The sequence below is a fragment of the Coturnix japonica genome, chromosome 3 (assembly GCF_054131305.1).
Source record: "Coturnix japonica strain WE chromosome 3, WE-NBRP24, whole genome shotgun sequence".
In the NCBI taxonomy this organism is placed as follows: Eukaryota; Metazoa; Chordata; class Aves; order Galliformes; family Phasianidae; genus Coturnix; species Coturnix japonica.
The window spans coordinates 32,626,246-32,651,684 of NC_140665.1; the positions used below are offsets into that span (position 1 = coordinate 32,626,246).

The following is a 25,439-nucleotide window of genomic DNA, read 5'->3' on the forward strand; positions in this document are numbered from 1 at the left end:
ATCAGGCTGGTTCAACTGCTGGTACTTAATGTTTCCACTACATACTTTTTATCTAGCCTTATAAACTTTATATTGAGATATAAATTAAGACTTCAAGTGCTCCTATTTGCTTCTCCAACTCTTTGCCTCAGGCTCCCTTTAATTCTAAGCTGTCTGTTGAGCTATACAAATGATGCATGTGAAAATGCCATCAGCTTTGATATGATGTTTATTTCTTCCTGTTAATGAAAAGATTTCCATTTATTTTTTGCATGTTGTGTTGGTCTAAAAAAAATGCCATCTATGCATTGCTTTAAAGTTCACTATGATGAAATTGCCTTTTATTAAAAACAATATTTTTCTCTAGTCTCAAGATTGGCACTTGCATCCTCTAATTCTGACAGTTTACATTATTTCCCTGTATAATAGGATTGAAGCAGTGGAAGATTAACAGGCAGCAATCTAATTTAATGGTTGCAATTATAGTTGATGAAGGAATTTGTTAATCAGGAAAAAGACAACTGATGAATTCCTATTAGAAAAAAAAAAAAAAAAAAGCAAAAAAAGGGAAAAAATTGAAATTTTTTTTTTTTTTTTTGTATCCACTTTTGTTCTAGAATCACATTTTAATATGGATATTCTGGCACAAAAATTACATCCTAAAGTACAGGGGCTGTGTCAGCCTGATGGCTCAGCCAATAGAAAATATTGAGGAGTTACTCAAACTTCTTCACTAACATCTGGTCAGTTAGTGATGAATGCATACTTAGATTACTACATCATCTGCTTCATCAGGCCTCATGCCTGAGCAGTGAATGTGATTCATGTGACCACTTTTCCACATCATTTTCCCCCTCAGTGTATATAGATATATAGATGATATATATATATACACACAGCAAGAAGAGAGAACTGTACCTGAAAATAGTTGATCATTTTCTAAATGAACAGAAACTTCCATCTGCTAGATACTCTTGATACATAGTGTAGCATGTGGCCAGGAATGGCAGCCTCAGGGACCAGCCATCCTGCTGGTGCCTCAGTGAACCACTGCCTGGTAGACCAGCAGCCCCCAGCCTTGTGTGAGACAGCCACCTTTGTCACTCATGGCTGGGGCTGGGACTGAGGTGATTCTCAACTGTAAACCATTGCTGCATTAGATCAGTCCCCACTATACCAGGCCATTCTCATTGCATAGTGAGATATATTTACACAAAGTCAATCTGGCCAAAAAATTGCATTTCTTTCTCAGGGGAAATTTCAGTGAGTGACTGACATAAGAAAAAGAGAAACATATACTATACTCAAAATGAACAACTCACATAAATATTTGTTATAGAACTGCATATTTTTGAGAATTGATTTTCAGACTATAAAAACTTTTTTTTGCCATGTGTTATGTATGCTCTGCTGCACACTTTCAGTGAAGTATAAATCTACAGACCTCTTTCACTGGTTAACAGCCCTCAGCCCTTGCAAGCAGGACAGGTGTCCCTGCTCAACACCTCTCCAAGCTTCCAGAGTATTGCTGCGTAGACTTTGAGTACCCCCAGTTGCCAGCCAGTGGACTGGAAGAAGGAGCAGTAACATGCAAGAAACACAAAAGCATCATAATCTCTTCTTACCAGCCATGCAGAGCAGTGAATCAGTAGGACTGCTGAAGAAAAGGGTTCCAGAAAGAGAAAATAGACCTAGAGCATTATAGTGGTAAAGAAATTGTTTGTTCCACCTTTCTTCAGCATCTTATCTTGGAAATAACACTGGCTCCAAGCAGCAGAGGCCTAAAGATCATAATTCGCTTTTACCATATCTTTGTGCCAGGACTGAAACTCTTTTCGGCAAAATCCAGGGAAAGTCTCATTAAGATGATATTATCTTTCACAGGACATGAAAGTACTGCTGCCAACACCGAACAACTACTAGTTTTAGAAGTAAAGAGTAATCTGTGAGTCAAAATTTTGACTGTTTATCACTTGCTCTGCTACAAAAATGCTTCTGTCAAATGGTGAAGCTTAATAAGGATTTATGTTTCAAGTGACCAATCACCTATTGCAAACAGACAAGCTGCAGTGAAATGCTCACAGACTGAAGATTTTTATTCAGTGATTTAGTAATTATTTAATGAATAGTTTTGAATAGCAACTACCTTTATATGCTTCATGCTCGGTTCACAAAGAAACAAGTTAAATACACAAGATAATAAATTCATAACAAGTAACTCCTGCAACTCACGCATTACCTGTTTTAAAACTGGATCATATTACCATTTCATAGAAGGGAAGTAGTTGAATATAAACAAGGCTTCAGAAGCTGTGAGCCTGCATTAACAACAGTATCCAGCATTTTCTTCCAATTTGCAGCACTTCGATTTTCCCAGAAGAGAACTACAACCTAGGCCCAGTTTTCTGAAGTGGAACACTTTTGGAAACAAGTTATCTAATGAGCTAATTTCTGGGCCAGGAATGGGTGATGATTTCCAAAGAGGCATAGGAATAAATATACAATAAAGTAGAATCTAAGGTAACAATTCCTTTGGCCTTTGGGTTTTGAAATATCTACAGTCATTAGTCTCTTCACACAGATGAAACATGTATATATGATTTATTATCACCGATGGGGAATCCATTATCCTCCTACCTGTCCTACTCCTTTGAGGTTCTCTAACTTTGAAATTTCTCAAGTCTGTTTTGTGTGCTTGGCTCACAAACTTCAGCATTTGCTTAACATATTTTTTCTGAGTTCAGATCTTAATTGCTAAAATCCATTCTTAGAGCAGTTCATGCCATGGATGCTTTGAGTTTGAAATATTTGTTGTACTTTCAGGACATCTCATTGAAAAGCAGACTTTGCAAATCCATTATAATGTAGTACCCATTTCCTCTATTCTCCTAGGAAGGCTGTCACATTCCATTCTATTGGGCTGGAAATGAATTTCTCAGTACTAATTTATTAGAAGTACTGATCTGTATTCATTCAAGAGACAGAATAAACAGTGAAAAAAAATAAATCACTCATAAATGAATTTTTATATCACAAACAGGCAAGAAGCTGACATTTAAGAAAAGATGGGCTGTGCATATCTCATTTTTTTTTAGATGCAGAATATGTTTTTCTTAAAACTTTGCAAGATTAAGTTGAGATTGCTATCCTGTGAGCAATTTTGTGTTTAGGAATTCTTGATTTTTTATTTATTTTTTTTTAATAAGTAAAAGGACAAAAAAGATTCTTTTCTGGAAAAAGAAAAGGATAGCAAATTGATTGCAGAAGTCAAAACGTGCTTTTAAAAGCTTTCAGATACATAGAGGGGAAAAAAAATAAAAGGGCTGTAATGTGTTAGATGAAAGATAGTGGCACATCCTAATATGAATAATGACATGAAAAAAAGAAAGCAAAGAAATGGAAATGAAAGAAATGAACAGAGGATATAAATGTTAAGAGCCATTTGGAACTTTAAAATGAGCTCACTGGAAACAGAAATGGAAAAATCACTGGACTGGAACATTGAATGACAGGGATGGAAGACGAAAGTGTGGAGGAAACCCTCCCTCAGTGCACACACAATTGAAGTGGTTTCAGAAACACTTAAGCAGGAGGATATTAGCTGGCTCAACTCAGAAATTATTTTGAGGTACTAAGGAGAACAGAAGAGATGATTATGAAATGGTTCAGCTTTGTGGATATTTAAAAGGTTTCCAGTACTGTAATACATGGAAGGAAAATCTACTGCTATTATGCTAAATAGATTTACATCTACTCAGTGCATAATAAGAGGAAATTTCTCTACAGCCAATGTGGATGGCAAGGAAAGGATCTTGGGGCAGGTACAAAAACTTGTTAAGGAAGAACTGAATATTTTACCAAGATGTTTGTCATGTGTTTAGAATAGAATAAAGAACTCCAAACATGTTTGAGGGACAGAAAGAGAAGGAGATATAAGGGACAAAACAAACACAAAATGAAAAGAAGAAGGAAAAGAAAGCAGAGCTATATCTGAAATAGCTTGTTTGAGAAGCAGAATCTTTTCTACCTCAGTAGTTTCTGACTGAGTTGTTTCTGCTTTCTGTCTTAACCAGGTTCCACCAGGATTAAAGATTCATCTCTGTAAAAGCTACACTTGGGTGGGGCATTTCCCACTTGGTCTCCCCTTCCTCTGCTCACACTGTATGTTTAGATACCATTTTACTGGCAGAAATTTACTGAGTAAAACTAGTAAGGCTATACCTTAAAAGATATGTTATGTTTGCAGTTATAATTTCATGTAATTTAATCTGTAATTTCTTTTAACTTCCTATCCATATTCTAAAATTTCTAGGCATTAAGTAAAACAATACTAATTTCACAAAGTGAGGAAATGAAGAGAGGGGCTACTTCAGGCACAGAGGACCTTGGATACCTACTTATGCACATGATGGGACATAAAAGAGACAGAGCTGTGCATGCCTTAAGATGCCCAAACAAGACCCACAACATGACATGAGCTGACATGATCTAGCTGGAATCCTGCTCCCACTGTGCCAGCTGCCATCCTTGGGCTAGAAGTGCTCTGAGAAAAACATGAGGTTCTGAAACAGCACTTTCTGACAGACTTCCTTAGGGAATTTTTTGATCATTTCATGAGAAAATGGAGAGTCCCTTTAGGAAGAACTGGGAAGTGAAGAAAGATTAATGATCTTCGCAATTCTGGGTATCTACAGGAGACATCTCTAAAATTACCTTGCCTTATCTTTAAATGCTGTGTTAGTAATGTTCACATCAGTAGAGATCAAAAGTAATTTCATTCCTAGACTTCATTACTGATGATCAGATGCAGCAGAAATGGCATCCCAGAAAAGAGAAAATGCACTGATGGCATCTGAGCACCAAGCCCTGTACCTCTTCTGCTACAGGTCACCTCACTATACTTGGTTCCACCTTCACCTTCCTCTGCTGAGAATGGGACATGGGAACCATGGGACCTGCACCTCCTCCCTGTGGCAGGAAAAGTGTTTCCTATCTCCTTTCCTGGTGGTGGTCCTCTCTCCCAAAGCCCTGATCAGTACTGTGCTGAGACAGCCTCTGGAAAGGCCAGATGTCCAGGACAAATGAGGTCAGGTCATCTTGCCAAACACATGATATGAGAGTATTATCCTATCCACATAACAACCCTGTTACATCTCATTGAAGTTAACATTCCTGTGGTATCTTTTTTGTTAGTTTTGTTCAGGTAGTAAACATTAAGAAAAAATGAAGTGCTGTTGCTGATCACTGCCCAGGTTTAGTTTTCTTCTTTGTTTTGTGGATAGTTTGTGCTTGGAAGTTCCCTAATAATCTGTTTATTTGCTATGAAAAATAAAATTGGGGGAGCTATCCAGTTGAATTAGTATATGTATGCGGGGTAAGATATAATTGTGAGCAAGGCACCAAAGAGCTTATCAGACTCTTTGGAATACCTTGTCGCTGTCAAACCCTGGAAGACCAGAGCGTGAGACAAAGAGCAAGCAGTGTCTGTTTGCTTCTCAGGGTGGACAGGAGGTCCCATCAATATGCATTGTTAATCCTGTTATCCTTAAAAAACCTTTCATCCTTTATCACTGTTGTTTGGGAGAAGCTGGGACCAATTAACTGATTAGAGGAACTGTTAGAGGAACAAGAATATATTGCTTGTAAGTGAATGGTAAATAAGATGTACATTGAACACAATAAAGACACAATATCCTGATGCTAGAAGAAACTAAGAGAACTCTCTGACTTGACTGAGCACCAACATATGTAGAGTTTAAATAATACAAGTGTATAATCATAATTACAGAGTAAATAGCCAGAGGGTATCTAAGAAAAGACTCACCAGTGCTGAGGCTTTGAGATGAATGCTCACCAACATTGTGGCTCACCACAAAAACTCCACAAAGAAACAATCTCCAAAAAGAAATGCTACCTTAGTGGTGGTCAGCCCTTAAATGGGATCTAGGAGAGGTGGTGTCAAGCTCCACCCCTTCCAGGAGCACAGCTGAATTACCTTCACCTGCGCTCCTGCAGCTGACTCATTGCTTGCCTCAGATTGTTAATCAGAGATTCAGGTTGTGATAACAGTTTCCCTTACACTATATCCAGTTAGTATGAACATTTTACAAGAACTGGCAGTCTCATACATTTCAGAAAATTTTCATTTTCTGTTTGTTTTCCCGGTTATCTTTTAAACTTTGCATTTTACTAAATAGAGTTTAAGTCATACCTTCAGGGCCCACCTGAAAACGCTAATGTTTAAAAATCTTAGATACTAACTTAGTTATTTTCTAAGCTGAAGCTCTTGGATAAGCTCGATTAAACAATTTTTAACATTAAAATGTAATTCTTTATATGTTAGAAATACTATTTTCAACACAGCAACACTCAATACCGTACAGCACTTAAGGAGTTTGCCTAATGCTTCCTAATGCATTGCAAGTATATAGAGGCCCTTGAGATATTAACAAGCATACAAACAAATCTTTAAGATTTTGAATTACATCCTTTTTTTCTGACCTCACATTTCATGTATCAACTCAGTCCACATGGCTTGAGTATTCTCTTACAAAACTTACAATAACTTACTTACACTGGTACGTATGTAAAGGAAAAGCTAAGAAAGGGCAACACAAAACTTGTAGATGTTTCTCACAGCTCTTGTAACTACAGAGCTATTGGATACTGTGATATTGTGTTCACAGTCATATTTCTGTATTTCTGTTAAGCACACAGACCAGGGCTTTTATAAGATAATGAGATATGATGACGAAATTAATAGCAAAACTGTAATAGACTATTATCATATTTGAGAAGAAAAGGCTTTTGCTTTCATTAAATTTTGAGTGAGCTCAGTCTGTTCATTGTTTATTACTGCAATTCTCCAGTTGTTACCATAAGAGTTAAATGGGAAAATTGGAAGGGCTCTTTCTTCATACTCAGGTTTTTACTCAGAGTGTGCTATTCGTTCACTTAAGCATTATGATGCATAAATCTTGCCTCTATCAAATCAACTACAGGAGATATTTAAAAGAATTCAGTATTGGCCTAACTAGAGAATACAATGGAAAAAATTTCCAATAACTTCAATGCCTGCAAACCTGGGTCAATGCCAAGTGCTTTATAAATTCCCACATTCATATAATGAATTCATATAATATTCTAATATTTAATGTTTGTGACATGGGTACATACATCGATCTATGAAAGCCAGCCTTTCTTCTGTATATTCAACACAATAACTTATTGAAATACATTTAAATTTATAGTTTATTTCAACTTTCTGCATTTTCAAGTTTCTGTGTCTCTGGATCTTAAGGGATTTATTTCCTACATAAACCATTCAATGCTGTGACATCCACAGACTTGAAAACATTCTCCAGCCTCTTAAATATAATGAAATTCTACAACCACTAGGCAAGAAGTCTGTCATATACTATCCAGAGCAATAGATTGCATAAATCAGTCAGCTCCTGAGAACTCATATGGAGTTCATACAAATGCTCAGAAATTCTAATCTTTTCTAAAAAGAAAACATAAGTACGCTTTTCATACAGTATGGAAAGTGGAACACCACTTTTCTGCACAGCAGAATTCCAAAGCCTTCTGCTCAGATTTGCTCCCTCCATATAGCTGCATAACAGGTTTTCTCTTCTCTTTTCTTGTCTTTTCTTCTTTTCTATTCTATTCCTTTCTTTTTCTTTTCTTAAGAAAATGAAGAACTCAATGAAATATTTTAACTTTTCTTTAAAAACTAAATGCCCAAAGTCAATTTTTTTATGTTTTCTTTCTACAACATTAATATTTTTCAATGGAAAAATGCTTCAAAGACTAACAGAATAGTTTAATCACTGAATCACAGAATCATAGAATCATTAATGTTGGAAAAAACCACAAAGATCATCTTGTCCAATCGTCAACCCATTACCACCATGACCACTAAATGATGTGTTTCAGTGCTATATCTGTCTTCTTGAAGATAAGCAACACTGCATGGAAACAAAGTTTATTTACTGATGAGCTTTCTCTTAAATTTCTTCCAGAGGTCATCAATTCAAAATCTGAAACAATGAGAAGACTTCCAATGTCATAGCCAGATATATTATCTTTGTTCCAGAGTGCTGACCACTGTTAAAGTTTCTCAAAGCAACGTGAAGTAAAATATGTACAAAAAATAAATTTCATAAATCTATGGCAAAAGATGTTTGGTTATTCAATACAAGTAATGGAAGATGCCAAACATTTTTCATACCCTTTTTTACACATTCATTGATCATCTGTGTTTCCAGCTTGATCTAAGAGCTGATTTCCTGATCACACTGAGTAGCTAAAAGAACAATTGTAATGTCCTTTTGACTTCAAAGATAGCTACTATGTGGATGCTTCATAGAAATTACTTATCTTTGCACAATCAAGAAATAATGAAAAGAAAAATAGAGGTTTTGTGAAAGAGAATTAAATATAATGTAATGACTCTCATTAAAAAAAAATAAATTCCCTTCAGATACTGTTCTGTTGCACACAACTGCATTGAATTGCTACCAGCTCTACTCAACCATATTAAAAAATATAATTACTATTTACTCATACACCAGTTATTTGTTTTCAACATTAATATCAAAAGCCTGAAATTGAAATCCTTTTTTTTTTCTTAATGATCAGATAAACAACAATATTTGAGAAATGGGAAAATTTGAAAGAACTTCACAAACGTAAGTGATGTGAAAAGGAAAATACATTTTTCCTAGGCCTATTTTTTCTTTCTATCTATCTATCTATCTATCTATCTATCTATCTATCTATCTATCTATCTATCTATCTATCTATCTTTCTACTAAACAGCAGGAAAAATTGATGGACAAACCCTCAGTGTGCTCTTTATGTTCGTCTACATTTAATTTCACTCTAGATGGACTGACAGCATCTTCTCGTAAATCATTGCAAGATAACTCTTTTTTTTTTTTCTTTCTTTCTTTCTTTTTTTTTTTTTTTTTTTTTCAGTTGTTATTGATAATTCTTGACATGTTTTCATGAGCAACTTGGTTAGTAAAGCTTTCTTACTATAACTAGCCAGGACATCCATGGTACAGTATGTCCTTCTTGTTTAATATGGCAAATATATTCTCTGCTAAAGACAAGGAAGAGAAATAAATGCCCATACATCTATTATGTATTCCTCAAGTAGGGACTAATATATTTAACATATTACGATAATTGAAAATACTGGAAAAACATCTAAAATCCAGGAAAATGGCTTTTTAAAAGATTAGCTGACATCTATTTCCTTATCCTGGTATGTGCTTGACTCCTATTAAAGTTACATGCAAAGGGGAGAGGAGGTCATACCCCTGCAGGATCACTGTATATCATATGACTTCTCTTCCATAAGCTTCATGACTTTTCGTATTAAAATTCTGAAAAGATACCTAAATCCAACTAATGTTCTTTTCAATAAATTTTCTTCATGAATTAAAGCTTGTAAATTAATTTATTCCCCTTTTTGGAGGCTACTTATCTTTGAGCAAGATGTTGCTCTCACTGAAACCGAACTGATAAAAGCCAAGTTCTCATTAAAATTTAGAATTATCCTGTGAATTGTTGAAATACCACTTTTATAAGAGGCAGAGAAGGATTTTGGATATTTTTCAGTACTTGGGAGGCTCATCTGTGTCAAAAGTCAGCTGTGGCTAGAAAAGTGGTGATAAGTTTTAAGTAATGGAGAAAGCTGAAAATAAAAAGAGTCTGTTATTTAAGATCTATAGTATATGGACAAATTAAAGTGGATATGTGGCAAAAATTCATAATAAGAAATGCAGAACACTGAAAAGATTATTCTAGGTTTTTCGAAAAGCTAGAATGTGAGAAAGGAATATTGAATCTGTCTGGTTGAGAAATGCCCCTTCCTATATTATAATTTATTATTATGCTTCTTTTGCATAGTAAATTACTTTTCTATTACAAGCTTTAATGTGTCTCTTGCATTCTACCCATATTAGTCACGTGTTGACTTCTTCCAAAAAACATCTCAAACTTCTCAGATACTGCAATGAGATGTTACATGCATAGAAGTTTATAATTAATCGGATTTCCATCTTCCTTTGCTCATCCATGATAATGTGTGTAAAAACTGCATTTATGTGCAAGCCAAGCTAATTCTCTTTTAGAACTTACATACACATTTCCTCATTTATTTGTGCTTGCATTACACAGAAGTATGTCCAGAATTACTTGCAACAAAAATATCATCCAGTCTAAACAGTGAAACTGAGGTCACAACATTTCTGTTTTAATCTAGTGTGGTATATTTTCATCCATTTGTGGGCCTCTGGGCAAGTCTCTGAACTGTTAAGTGATTTGTGAAAGATAGCAGGAGCAATCAAACATCCTTAAACAGTAGATTTCAACTTCCTAGAGGGATCTACAAGGACTGCTTTAGGGTTTCAAGTATTTTAACCCTAGGTTAATATACCTGCAACTTTAAATTTCCTGTGTGAACATTTCAGTGTGAATTCCACTAGATTTTAATACCCAACAGCATCTCATACCTCAACAGGAAGAGACCAATCATGAGACACCAGTATGCTGGGGAAAATGTATGAGAAATTACCTTGCAGCCTAGATCATGACTGGATGAAGGTCTCATTAAATACCAGAAATTTGATGTCAGAAGATGGTTGGGAAATTTTCCAATGGTCCTTATTTCAGCCTGAATCAAAACAGGACTGTAGAATTTGAAAACAAAACTTCTATAATTAACTGAACTTAAAAATAAAAGGGAGGGAGGGGGTTGAGAGGGGATGAAACACTCAAGTAGGTGTTTGTAGCAGCTACATATGAAACCATAAAGCACCTATTGCACTAAGAAAATCTGACGTTAGAGACAAAGAAATGCTTCAAATACCTCCATGAAATGTTCTGTGGATCACTTCTGCTGCGCGTGTAAGTGTTCGTTTGAGGATTTCAGGCCCATTTGCAGGATTATTATTAATGGAAAACAAGAGCCCAAATCCTTCCCTGAAACCTGACTGTGCAACTGACTCACTGAAACTTTCAAGAACACAGAGAGCAGCAAGGATTTCACATCTGCTGAGATAAGTATTAGTAATGGATATATTCTGGGGCAAGAGAGTAATTTTGAAGAAATAACTAACCACCACAACAGTTCTTAAGGGGAAAAAAAAAGGAAAAAAGAAAAAGGAAAAAAAAGAAAAACAAATATTCCTTCTTTGAAACATTATTTTTAAAATACATTACCATTTCTGAGCCACAACTAAGAATTTTTAAGTATGCCAATTAGAACGTGCCTTGTTCTTGAGTGATTTTGATTGGAGTTCTGAATAAAATCATGAGGAAACCGTGTTGATTCTCATAAGAAGTTCAAAAAGCTTTTAAAATAATTCTTCAGGTGCATGAAAGTATAATCTAAACAAGAGCTGTGCTTTTGCATCAGGCTTTATTCCTGAGATGTATGAAGTCATACTGCTCATGGCAGTAGTCTATGAAGTTTTAAAGGGTGCTAAGAAGTTTGTTTAACAGGTGGTACCAAACAACAACAGAAGACATTCATTCCTTCTACAAAGCAAACATCAATCTAAAATCTATTTTTACATTTTAGCAGGCATGAGGATGGCTCTTTCCATGGAGAACTGATCTCAAAAACAGCTCTGGAGGTGGCAGGTAGCAGCACCACCAGTCTGCACTGTACTGGACTTCAAGGCACTCTCTGGCCTTGAAAAAAAAAAGCATGCAGCTTATGTACAAGGTGTAAGGAATGTTGCATGGAAAAGCTGCTAATAATTTGTCTACCGGTATTATATTGAAGTTGTCAGGTCATCTCAGAGCACACTGTTACTTCTTCCTAGCACTTGGGAATAAAATTCACCACAGGGAAAAGAATACCTCAAAGCGGGTACAGAATTATAGTACAATATAAAAGTTGCAAGTACCAAAAAGATATAAGGAATTTTATGCTGACATTGTAATAGACGGAGGTCATAAAGTCTTTAGAAGACTATTCCCATGTCTCACACTTTCTCTTTTGAATTACAAAAAGTCTCACTCTAGTAAAACACACACACAAACCTACCCCTTTTACAGACTGTATGAAAACCACTTTCTGTTCACTTGTTCTTACAACAATGAATAACTCCACCTGTCCTAGCAGTCTCACTGACAACTTGCTCCCCTCTATTGCTTCCCTGCTCCCTGTATCTCCTCAGTCTTGGGGCCCACAGGACTGAAGGAGAGTAACCCCATGCTGAGGGGTCTTGCTTTTCATCTATTCTTAGACAATGTCTTCAGAAAGTTCTTATAATTTATATCAAAATTGATATGAAAAGTATATTAGCAAACATTTTACATGCCTTTCTTTGCAGTGCCCTGGTTTCTGAACTGACATAGTAGCCCTGAAAAATACAACACCTTATTCACTCTAGCAGATACGGGATTTTTCCCAGTGAAAGTGTAACTGGCAATTAGGCTGCTATGGACTTCTGAAGGATTACTGGAGTAATTTTATTATCCCATGCAAATATTTAGTTGATACTTGCCTATTTTTTTCTTTAAATTAAACTGTCACTGAAGATTACAGATGGATTTAAATATAATACATTCATCCTACGTGGAGGAGACAGAGAAGATAGGAGGTTCTGTCTTGTGTTGAGGATAAGTTTCCGAAACGAAAGAGCAGATATCTCATCCCAGAATGATAAAAAAGGCAGCAAAACAAATGGGAGCATTCTGCAGCCCAAACATATGCCCCTATTCGAACCTTGGTTATGCTATGTTTGTCAACACAAAAAAGATCTATTGAAATAAGAGAGCATAAAGCCATCTGACACTCAGTGTGGAAAACGGAGCCTCAAACTGTCTGCATATTCTTAAAAAAATAATAATAATCATTTCTTAGAATCTTTTCATATGTTCTCCATCTGTTTTGTATAAACTGATTTGTATATATAGCTTGACATTATTAAATGTATTTAAAATAATTGTAAGAGCTAAATAGTAGCATAGATTTAAACTGATCATGTAAAATGTTATTAATGAATATCTGATATTACGCTTACCTGTGCATTACAAGAGCCTGAAGATATATCTTCCCACCTGTGGTAAAAACATTTTCTTGTGAATACATAATTATGCTTTATTTATGCTACACAATTTTTCCTGTTACAGAGAAATATATATTTTGATTCTATCCTAAATATTTTGCTCCAATTAAAAATAAACTGTACTCTTATTTGTCTTTCCCAAAGACCCTGAAGTGGTGTTTTTGTACACTCATCAACTTTCATTTTTCTCTCACTGCCTACATTTAATTACAAATGTAGTTTTTCTACAGAAGCAAGACCTGAGCCTCTGTTTGTCTCCTTCCCCAGTTTGTTTGAGTTGATTTATGGTTTGTTTAAGGTGACCAACCTGTCCCTGTTAAGGTTTTTGTGAGTGAGTGACTACATGATGTGATGTGTACAGAATTTATTATAGCACTGAAAGAAAGACCAGTTGAAAAACACACATCTTGTACCAAGTTCACCTAATGGCAAAAGTCAGGACTATTTTTTATCTCTTGTGAGATCCAACTCTCTGTGCCAGCTTCTGGGAATTTTACCTTCTCACAGTGACTTCGTTTAAGTGTCCTGGTGGGATATAACAGTGCCCATGGAGCAGGTTGTCAAAAGAGTATGTCACCACCTGCAGATAGAGGTGATTTACTAAGCACATTTATTTTCTTTACTTCATTATTTCAAACACTGACTGAATGGCTGCCCTGAAAATTAATTCCAGTGCTACAGTTTGCCTGAACAAAGACTAGCTGTGTGATCGTATCTCTAAGGACCAGGACATGACTTTTTGCATCTTAGTATTTAATGAAGCTGTTTACAGACCTGTCTAATTGTGAAATATTGATAGAGATAATAAGCCCGTTCACATGCTTACCCAAAAAGTTCACTTTCAATCCAAAATTTATTCAAAACAGAACCTGCCAGACAGTCTGTTTTCATGATTTCCAGTAAATTATATGAATATTTCCAGCGGTTCTTGATTCTGTCCAGGAAACCCTGCAAAAACTGCTTCTCACAAGACTGAAAGTGTCTCATATGTGTGTACTGCTCATGTTTCATTTTTTAACTGGAAAAGTGCTGAACTATAACTTTGTCACTGAACTCTTCTTAATCTTGGGGGAAAAAAAAAAAAAAGAAGAAAAAAAAAAGAAGAAGAAAGAAAAAAAAAGAAAAGAAAAAGAAAAAAAGAAAAAAAAAGAGTAAGTCTGGAAGGATGCTGAACACAAAAATGTATTCTCCAAGATGTGCTAATTTGTCTGTAACACAGAACATTGTGAATTCCATTTAGTAATTGTTAGCAATTAGGTACATTTACGAGCTCACTTCATCTTGTGAGAAAATGTATTTTTTATTAGTAAGTATATCCTGAATAATTCAGAAAAACAAAGTCAAAGCACAGTATTAGAAAACAGCTTCAATTTTGGTCACACAAGAAGTGCACTTCTGGTGGTTTCAGCACCTTGAAGTGCATGCAAATGATTTGTAAATGATTCAGATGCAGAGGTACCAGTGTGTAAACAATTTCTATGCTAAATTCTACTTACTACTTTAGATAAAATAGCATTTCATTTCTTTTTCTTTTTTTCTTTGTTTTTGTTTGTTTGTTTGTTTTGTCTTAACTGTGAACTAACATGTGTGGCAACAAATCCAAAATAACTGAATCATCTCCAGTTTCTTGAATGAGAAATACACTGAGATGTCAATTATGCATAAAGGCTAAGGGAATGTTTGTTGGGAGTTGGTTGAGAGAACAGGGAGGACATGATAGCTTCAAGGACATTACGACCTTGTGAGAAGGCTTGGTGAGCAAGAGGGGCAGAGGGGCAGGGACTAGGTGGCAAGGGTCCTGAGTTGTCATGGTGTCAAGGTATTGTTAAACTGTTTAGTGCAGTGGAAGGCAGCCAATCATTTGTTGTGCCATGTCTGGGTTATCCAATCGTATTATGCCACTACTGCAGTTGGGTTATAAAAGGTTGTTTGCAGCATAATAAAGTTGTACTCAGTTGTTAACTCATATTGAGTTGTCTCTGAGTTCCACAATCCTGCTCCCACAAATGTTCACTTAATGTACATTGTTTGAGCCTTTCCAAATGAGGAAATTTATTTCCAGTGCAATTAATGACTTTTTTCTTTTGAAGATTGCAATAGTTGATAACTAAAAACAACAAAAAGCATCACTGCAGGAAAGCTGCGGCACTTTTTCACTCTATAGTTCAACAACAGTATAGCATACATGTTCAGACAACACCAACACATTAATAAAACCCATTAATTCCTTTCTCCCTGAGGTCTTTGCTGTCTGTTTGACTGACAAAGCTCAGCTTTTATTCGTTATGACAGATCAGGCTTTGGATTTCATTTCTCTAGGGAAACTTCATACTGTTATTTTAAGGTGAATTGCTCAGTTCAAGTAACAGAACTGCCTTAAGCTCTCAAGACAGTTAACAGAGGGCAGCTTTTTCAGTCAAATAGTTTCACATTTTCTCTGGCACCAAGAACATATTGATTAAGAAGGAAGCGGGATAGGAAGGATGGAATGGACTCCCAGTTTTTCAGTCCAAAAGATGCGGAGGCATGCTGTGTCTCTATCTCCAAAACCCTCTCAGACAAGTTCATCAATTTTCCTTACTCCCTCCCTTTTAGCTTGATTTGTTTTTCTTATTTTTAACACCATTTCTCTGCATTTCTCTGCTTAGGCATCCAGTTGCTATAGAGCAGAACATAAAACCTGGGTAGTCCTCAAAGCTTGTGATATTTCTGTCCTGGGTTTGCTTCCCCCTTGTCTTACGTGGATACCTACAAGCTCACCCAAAGAGTTAGCCCAGAATATTGAGTTGGAGAATTAAAAAAAATAAAAATAAAAAAATCATTTAATTGTGGTTTTCTGAATATCCAGGTAAATAATCATGCTTGCACTATGGAAAGCAGTGATTACCAAAAGCTGCTGCTGGACAGTTTGTTTATCACATGCTAAAGAGAAAGAGATGGAAGTAAGATTGCCTTAGAGACATATAGACTTGTATAATGGCACAGCTCCTTCACAGTTTGTGTCCTGCACTTAACTTTCTATCTGCTGCTGGATTGCTTCTGCAATGAGCAAGGATACCACTGAGCTCTCCACAACCACCACAGTTCATACAGTTAAATTGGAAGGCAATGAAATGCACGAATAACTCAAATTGCTGCTACTGTTGCACATGACAATGGATATACATCAACACTGAATCAGAGCTGGAAACTTTTGGTCTCTTCTTTTTTAACATGTGATTAAATTCCAGTCCACTGTAGCACCGAGTATTTGAAGTACTATTGTGTGCCAGGAAAATTTTAGTATCTCAGGCTCACTACTGTTTTAGTTCACTACTGTGACAATTAAAGTGATATATATACCTTCTACTTACTTATAATCTATGTTTAAAAACTTATTAAACTACTAATTCTGTAGAGCACATTGCCATGCTGTGTCATTATTAAAAGTGGACAGGACATAAGTCCTTTCATATCTGAGACAATTTCCAGGCACTGAGGGTACATTTCTCATCATGGGATCACTTGATAGTCTTTTGACGAACTTTGTCATTGGCTTTAATTCTTCATTTGCACAAACCTTTCTCCCACTAGCATCTATTATTTTCATATGCTCAAAAAATTACAATAGATTAGAGATGGATGGTTTTATCTAAAAAACAAAACAAAACAAAACAAAACAATTCTGCTTTAATTCTGAAGGAACGGATTATCTCTAAAAGTTCAATCATTCCATTTTTAAAGATCAATTTTATTACTGAGATAAGCCTTAGTGCTCTGCAGTTATCAGGAGCAGCAGCTCCATTTTTTCAAAACACATATATAATGCTTTCTAATGCCTTTCATTTGAGGAGGTGAGATGATTTCAATACTGATACACATGATAACAATATACTGGTGTAGTTTATTTATGGGACAACAGAAATGAAGGTGGAAAGCAGTCTGAGAAAAGAGATTTGGAATTGCAAGAGCATGATACTACTCTGTATCAGTGGTGATCACAACAGATTCCAGTCCACTGAGCTCCTCGTGGCTCATCACTGCATGAATTATTTCAGAAGTTCACTAAAATGTTAATTACATTTTTAAAAAGCTTTAGCTGCCTCCTGAATCGTAAAGGTCTTTCAAAGTGATCGTTAACAGGAACAACTTCTTGGGAAAACATAATCCAGGCCAGAAATAATAAATAAGATGCCCAAACACTATGAATCCTCAAAATTACTCTTCTTCAAAAGTACTTCTAAATAAAATTCACCATTAGAAAGCTCTATGCAAAATCACAACTAATTCATACTGGTACTGAATCAAGTTGGTACTTGTCCTGTGCTGACATGTTCCATATTGGTCATCTTTGCCATATTTTCCTACTCTAGGACTCAGCAGTGTCACAAAGCTTACACAAAAATATCTGTATTTTTATGCACTATGCCTAAAAAAAGGCTCTCTCAGAAGCATGTGCTGGGTATCTCCATTCAGGTGGGCCAGATGTAGGTCCTGAAGGTTAGTTTTCCTCCCATACCCTCATAGTTCACAACTAGCTCCCCCTGAGAGCAACCAGAGGTGCCAGAATTCAGGGCTCACCTCTTACTCCACAAATAAAGGCTGCAAGAGGCAGAAGCTAGAAAATGTGCACTGTCTTCCTCGAGCACTAGTAAAGGGCAGCCACAGAACCTATTAAAACTGAATCTTCCGAGCAGAGGCAACAATGGCAGTGGCTCTGCACAGCTGTGCACCAGGGACATGTTCTGATACACACAGGACACTGGTCCTCAAAGTTATGCTCCTCAGACTGGTCCCACACAATGGAAACATTACTATCACCACTATGCTTAGTGCCATTGTTAGCCCTTACTGTTCACTTAGATTGATATGTCAGATTTCACATGGGTTTTGCCCCAGTCAAAATAAGGTGGAACCCAAAGGAATTAATTGGGGTCAAGGAATTAATCACTGGGAATATGAGAGTAATGTGCCACATCAGGACTTCCTGTAAAGCTCAGATTGCGGTACATCTGAGAGCAGAAAAATCCCATTCTTGCATGACTGAGGAAAATGTAATCATCAGCAGCACTGGAAAACATCTTCCCTAATTACATATTTACACAATAGAGAGAAATGGCATTGGAGCTGTTCCAGGCTTTTGGTTACATAACACATGTTCAACAAAACTGTCTAATTATAACTGCACATATTTACTCAAGAGATAGAAAAGGCTTCAGAGGAGATTTTCCAACCTCTGGGAAAGACTTTTTATTGTTTTGTTGTTTTTTTTTTTTCAAAACAAGTTGAGTCATTTACTATAACTCAAAAATCTACGACTTATAGTTAGAAATATATAAACGGAATATTATTTAATATCTAGCTTTATATGATATAGTTATATATAAACTTCAAATCTATGAAGTTCCTTTTTTCAACCAATAAAATCTCAGAATTCAAAGTGGAGGATGACATACCTCCTAGAAAAGATAAAAATAAACCACAAAAACAAACAAGCAAACAAACAGAAGTGCCTCAAGTTTCCTTTCTCGAAGGACAACTGTATCAAATGCAGTCTGACCTTTTGTAGCAACAGAATACTTGCACATGTTAACAGCTAGTTCACCCTGTAAAACTCAAAATGACCAACAAACCTCTCCAGAACATCTCATGTCCATGGAAGAAGGGTTTTCTGATATGAGAGCTGCTCTGTCAATGGTTTCTCTCTTTTCTAACCATCTCTTAACTCTGTAGACCCTGTAGCACCATTATGTCCTCAGTGTATCAGGCCCCAAGAGAAAGAGGTTCCACTGACTCATGAGATGCAGTGCACAGTATCACAGCATAGCTATAGAAGAAATTCAAGAGAACAAGGGACTCTCCTCCTTACACCTGTCCTGACAGGCTCCAGGACAACCAGCAACTTTGTCACTGCAAAAACATTCTGCAGCCATCAGGATTTCTACAAAGGTGGCTGGACTACACCTTAAATATAAATCCTTCTTCTCCCTTAAAGTGTGCAATACAATAATGTCATCAAACATACTGATGATGAAAGCAGGTATCCAGGCCTGGGACAATGCATTCTGAGTGCTCTCACCACTGAACAGAGGGAAGCTGTGCTCAAAACAGAAAAAAAGCTCCTGCAGGAGCTGCTAGCAAGTCCAGTTTTTATTTTTATATACACACTTCATACCCAATTTTCTTCATTTTTTACACTCCTTTTAAATGGATTAAATATCCAAATGCATTATCAGACAAAAAGGATACTACACAAATGCTGATTTTTTATCTGAAAAATACATTATGTATAAAAGCTTCTTTTTAATATTTCATAATAATCTTCAGTTAATAATTGATCTGAACATAATTTGTAATGCTTATTACTTGTATGAACTGAAAATGTTTCATCTCACACTGGAGCTCAAACACAGCAAAGCCCAGAGCTGCGGCTGATGCTGTGCTAATCAGGATCTGGAGCCTGAGAGCAGCACAGGTGCAGGACAAGAAACATCCCCTCTCTGGGAATGCTGAAGGATGGAAATTGCTTCTGCCAAGTGGTGCTCTGACGTATGCTGAGTGCATGTCAGCAAAGTGAAGGGCATGTCTTGTGCTATCTATTCAATTGCGCTGTCACTGCCAGCTCAAGCATGTCTCTCACTGTGTTGACATGCATGACAAACTGCAGAAGCAGCTCTGACTGCTAATATCTTCCTTCTGCTCCCCAACTTTTGGTGATGGAAAAGTACAGTAAGCATGATGAAAGGTTGCATTCACAAAAGCTTGTTAGATAAGCAATGTTTTCAATATGTATGTAAACGTATGATCTGTAATGGAATAACTGTGCTCCTAATTTTGCGCCTTGTAAGCAGAGCTTTTTGTATTCAGGCTACTGTAATCTTTACCAGCTAAGAAGCAACAGGATATTTTCCTTGCGTTTTAATATTATGACATCAACAAAATATTAGTGACTGTAAGGGTCTGTGGTCTGAACCATGCTCAACTGTAGTACATTTATCTCACTGCAATATGTTTCTGTAGCACAAAATAGGCTGCATTCTTTGGATCATGGTAGAGAAGTGTTTGGAGACAGCAAATGAATTATCTAGGGGCTCATAGAAAGAAAAACCCAATTACATCCACAATTAGTCAGATAAAGGTAAGTACTGGTGGACTTACTTCAGTGTGGAGAAACTATGAAAGAAAAATGCAGAAAATATTTTTTAATGTCTGTGAAATCACATTCTTCCAAGAGAAGCACAAATCCTTCCAGCCCTCAGGACATGTTGACAGAAATTTCATCGTCATAGTTTCTATCATTAAGGCAGAATGATTTAGATTAGTGAAATTGTAAGCCCTTAGTTGTATTGACTGATGAGTATTGGTTGGGTTGGAAGAGTCTATCAAGATGATCTTATTAATTATCTTTGTTATATTTCCCAAATGAGGATATGACTGTAAATCATAAAATGTAAGGAGCAAGATATTTGTGTGGCAGATATCTGATTTCTTCATGGTTATAAGTGTAGTCTTGATGTTCCATGTACTTAGATGTTAGCCTGATGTTCTTATTAAGAAGAGAGTAAGAAGGCAAGGTGGAAGGAAGAGGTTAGTTGCCCAGTGATGGTAAATGAATTTTCTACTGGCTGGGTGCCCACTCAAGTTAGTATGAAATATTTAGCTACTAGGAATCAAAGTAAGATTCAGGAAATGGGGTGGAATGTTACTGCCTGTTGCCTGATTTATGTAAGGAGGAGTTAAAGAATAAGATAGGTATGGAGGTGGCTAGATCTAGGACTCCTTCAAGCTTGGTATTACACATATATGCATGACAAATTCATGAAAATGAAGTGGGAGAATACTCATTTTTTCAGCGCCAAAAATGAACAATCAGGATCAGCAGTGCATAATCCAAACAGTACTGGCACTACTGGCAGTACTTGCTTCTTTTAAGAGGCTAAGCCATATTTTTCCACAAGACATCTCTTTTCTATGTTGAGCATTCATTTTCCTTTGGTCTTAATGTGCCTGTCTGGTATCTTATACTTCACAGATAAAACACAGAGTAAATTCTAGCTGTGATTCGGATTGTCCTACAGTGTCATCAGCACTGGCCTAAGCCAGAAATGAGACCAGTTAATTCCTTCTGTCATCAGCCCATAAACCCCTGGGAACAGCTGAGCAACATATTCTGGGATTTAAATGCCAACAATAATAGGGATGTTTCAGGAGGTTTCCAGAATGTCCTGAATTTAAGAATTGGGTGCCTGACTAAACCATTTTGCTAAGCACATTCTTGACCTGGAGCCTGAGTGAGCACTGTAAACATAAAACTTAGAAAGAGAACCAAATCCTCTGCTGAATATATACGAAACATACTTTTTTTCTGTGTGTAGCACATAGCATTTCCAGATGTCTTTGATACATGCTTAATGTTTATTATGTTTTCTAAAATAATTAGATTGAGTATAACAACTAATTATTACTGACTGTCTAAAAAGAGAAATGAAGCAAAACAAACACACAACCCAAATATTTCAAAAATCTAAGTAACAGGTTGTAATTGCTATTCAGGGATATTTGTTTTCTCCTACAGTATAATATTTTTTATTGTGTGCTCTCCAAGGAGTATGTTGGAAAGCAGCACTCAGAATTAGGTGTTCCTATTTAATGTTTGAATTTTTGGCAAAAAAAGAAATAGGAAGTTAAAAGTCCTTAAAAATAGAGGAGGCAAACAAAGCTCAACAGCCTCCCATAACGAATGCACTCAAGCTATTTTATAAAGTTGATCATTTCCCGATGAGAATGTTTGTTTATTCTTGAGATCTGCTTGTTGATATTTGCAAAACATCTCCAAGGTACCTAAGTGCTCTATTCAGAACATTTCCTGTTTATGTGCCTAGCTGCTCTGGCACTGTGTTGACTTCAGAAAGAGGCAGCAGCTGTCAGCCCTAAGGGGTTTGGTTATTTTATCATTTCTTCATTTAGTACTATGACGTCACACAGTAGTTGCCCCTGTTGAAGGTACAAGTGTAAAAGATAGTTTGAATATTGCATTAAATAAGTTGGAAGCCTGAACTTCATTACAATTCATGTGCAAGCTAAGGTTGGCAAGGTTGGAAAAACCATGTTCTCACATTTTAGCATTCAACATTATCATCTAACTTTTGTGAATTTCAGTGGAATATAGACTTGAAAGTCTTACTGAGGGACTGAGTTTGAAGTCTTGCAGCATCTACAAATCAGATTTTAAACGTCTAATTCACCCAAGAGGAAGTGATATCTAAGGCTTAAAGAATCTTAGTCCTACCCATGATCACCAAATATTGTCACAGCCTGTGAAATTACACTGCAAGCTATCAGTTCAAATAAAGGGTGACTGACATTGTGTAAGCTAGAGCTTACTCAAGAAGAAAATTACTCAAGTCTGATAAAAAGAAAAATGGCAATCAAACACTGCTTTGAAATATGACATGAAGCAGGAAACAGTTATTTTGTAACTACAAAAACAATCATCCAAAAATCTGTAAGCTCTAAATCAAATTTCTTTTGCACCTCTCATACTGCACTTGATATTTGAGGCAATGCTCTTTTCATCTACAAAAGCAAAAAGACTATTCAAGAGACTTACATTCACAGATTTATCCATTAAATTTCCATGATCTTAACAAACAGTATGTCTCTCAATGACCCAGCCAGTACACCTCATTTTTTTGATTATGAGTTGGAAATGTTGGCCTTGAAGCATGCCTCCGCAGTGATAAAGTAGCCATCACCATATTTGAGTCCCCATAAAGAAATCAGTGGGAAAAGACTGCAGCTACATATAGATTAATATAGGCAGGGTAAGAATGCTGAGGCAACAAATAGGGGATGTAGTCTGGAATAATGGGCTGTGTCAGAAGACCCCTTTGGGAAGCTCACAGCACAGGTTAGAGAAGATTTCAGAAACGTATCTAACAGCATTTCACACAGCCAGGAGGAAAAGCAAGGCAGAGTAGTTAATTTAAAGCAGGTCCCTCTGAGCTCTTGCTATGTAGTCAAGAGCTGCCAATAATCTCAGCCACTGTATTTAGCTGAGGTCATTAATTATTTGTTCTTGATTTCACCTCCACACCTGAATGTTTTCATAGATTCCAGCACCGAGAAAAGATTTGTTTACAGTTCTCCCTACAGCAAATATTTTATTGCTGCTAATTCTGTGTATAGGAGGAAATGGTTACAAGATTTTGATTGCACATGCTGCATTTTCCTTCCTGTTAGATAGCCCTCAGGGCTGTGCAAACATAGCAACAAAAATTGAAACACTGTACATAGTTAGCAACTCCCTCTCATAATTCTACCACAGAAGCCATATTTCCCCAACTCATCAGTCATTCTGGATGTTCCTACTGTATTAAAAACAAACAAAAAGAATCAGAGGGGAAAAAAAAGTTGACGCCATCTTCTTTAATAGTATCACAAGTAAAATTCTCTATTTCTTGAGTTATTTCCATGAATCAGTGCCAAATGCAAGTGAAGGAACCCAAGGAAAAGAAATAGTCCCATTTATTCAGCTCTTAACTAGTGATATCTACCCTTGCAATACAGTTTAAGATGCAATGAAAAGGCTTTTCATTTTAAGTCATAATTTATATCAAAGTAATGTACAGGGAATTAGCATTTCTCACGTGTCAGTTATCCTATACAGCTCCCATTCCATGATGACTTCCTTTAAGTTACTCTGTTTCTACCTCATAAATGGTTGTAATATATCAAGGTCTTTCAACATGAAAATTGTCCTGTGTGCTTTAATTCTATGCTTGCCCAGTACGTTGGAGAATAGATCAATGCTCAAAGGAAACAGATCTGTCTAAGCAGATGCTGAAAATAAAGTTTGTTCTACAGTGTTTCACTGAATCAAGATCTACATGTGACACATGCCACTGTTTTAAAGCCACTGGGAAGTAAGCCTTCAATCACTTTTTTTTCAAATAGGTTATATCAGAAGTCTGATTTACTGCCTTTTGAAGGATTTTGCCTAAGATTTTTCTTGTTCCTCTAGTTTCTGCAATCTTTCCTATGTGATGGGACCAAAAGCTCATGATTTATCCCACATACTGACCCACCAGTGCTATGTAAGCTACACTATTTCCTTCTATATTCTACAAACGACCCAACACATCTGTCTTCTATTAAGGGCGTGGCGTGTTTGTTCTTATCATCACCAGCTGTTTTGTGGCCTTGTTGGTTTCAGGGTAAAAGATTTAGAAGATGGCTATTTCTTTCCTCAGTATTTTTCACAACTGTATGTCATGTTCTTGCATTCTGCTGTTGTGACCTTTTTAAGTCTCCTTGTACTGTAACTTTCTTCTGCCAGTTTGCTGATACTTCTTGTTTGATGTAACTGACAAATTCAATCAATGTCAAATGTAATCATTCTTTTAAAATAATCATGAGAGCTTAAATACTAGGGGTCACAATACTGCTCTATGCATTAACCTCAGCTCTCCATCAAAGAGTTTCTAATCCATTATGTGGTACTGGATGCTTTGATTCTGCCATAAATCAATAATACAGCACTACATTGCATTCATTATTTAATTTCCTATGTAAGAAAACCCTTAATTTTATATTTTTTTTAACTGTATCTATTGGAGTATGCTATATTTTTGACATGCAATAAAAATGTGTGTCTTTTTCTATTTCAGTATGATCATATTATATGTATTCATACAAGACACATTCCAGATCAGTGCACGAGGTGACTAACAAGAGTTATTATGAGTTTATGTGAGTATATGTTATCATATTAGTGGGTTTTTTTCATACACTCAGGCATATGAGGTAAATCTTGCTGTGTCTCTGCATTATACTAGACAGAAATACCTGGGCAAGTTTCTTCAAGCTGTATCAACTACCAAAAGTAACTACGTGAGTGCAATACTTGAGTTAACTCGGTTGAAAAAGGGGTACACATAAGGACATAGTCACACAACCACATATCCAAGAGCTCCATTCATTACCTTTGACAAGAATTAGTGACCCTGTTTTTCTTTGCACAGAGGCAGACTGGAATCACTCCTGTAATCACATGCTCCATTTCATTTGGTAATGTCACAGCTGGGTCTAAAGTGCCTGTGCTTTTAGCTTATGTGGAGCATCAAAACAGTTTTAGGTAAATAAGTGTCCTGAAAAGATCTCATTCAGCTAGTATGACAATGCACATGGCCAAATGTCTGTTTCCATTGCAATCTATACTTCCATGGAGTTTTGTCTTCTGACATTAGCTGCATGTTGTATTGTAAGTAGTTGCCGTACAAGTCCAGATGTGCATAACTTTTGAGAGTTGAAGGGTTAAAGGGGAATAAGCTATCCAGATTTCGTTACTCTCCTGAGAGAAAACTCAAAAGTTCCTTTTGGACCAAA

The 25,439-nt window shown here is 36.3% G+C and overlaps 1 long non-coding RNA gene across 3 annotated transcripts in view; it reads right to left on the reverse strand.

Annotated features, from left to right (window-relative positions):
- LOC107311356 (uncharacterized) overlaps positions 1–25,439 on the reverse strand; it is an 82,042-nt gene that overhangs the window by 26,811 nt on the left and 29,792 nt on the right. For all 3 annotated transcript variants that reach the window (XR_014943897.1, XR_014943896.1, XR_014943898.1), the window contains exon 2: positions 13,029–13,065. This is a non-coding gene — a long non-coding RNA (uncharacterized LOC107311356). The remainder of the gene's footprint in view (positions 1–13,028; positions 13,066–25,439) is intronic.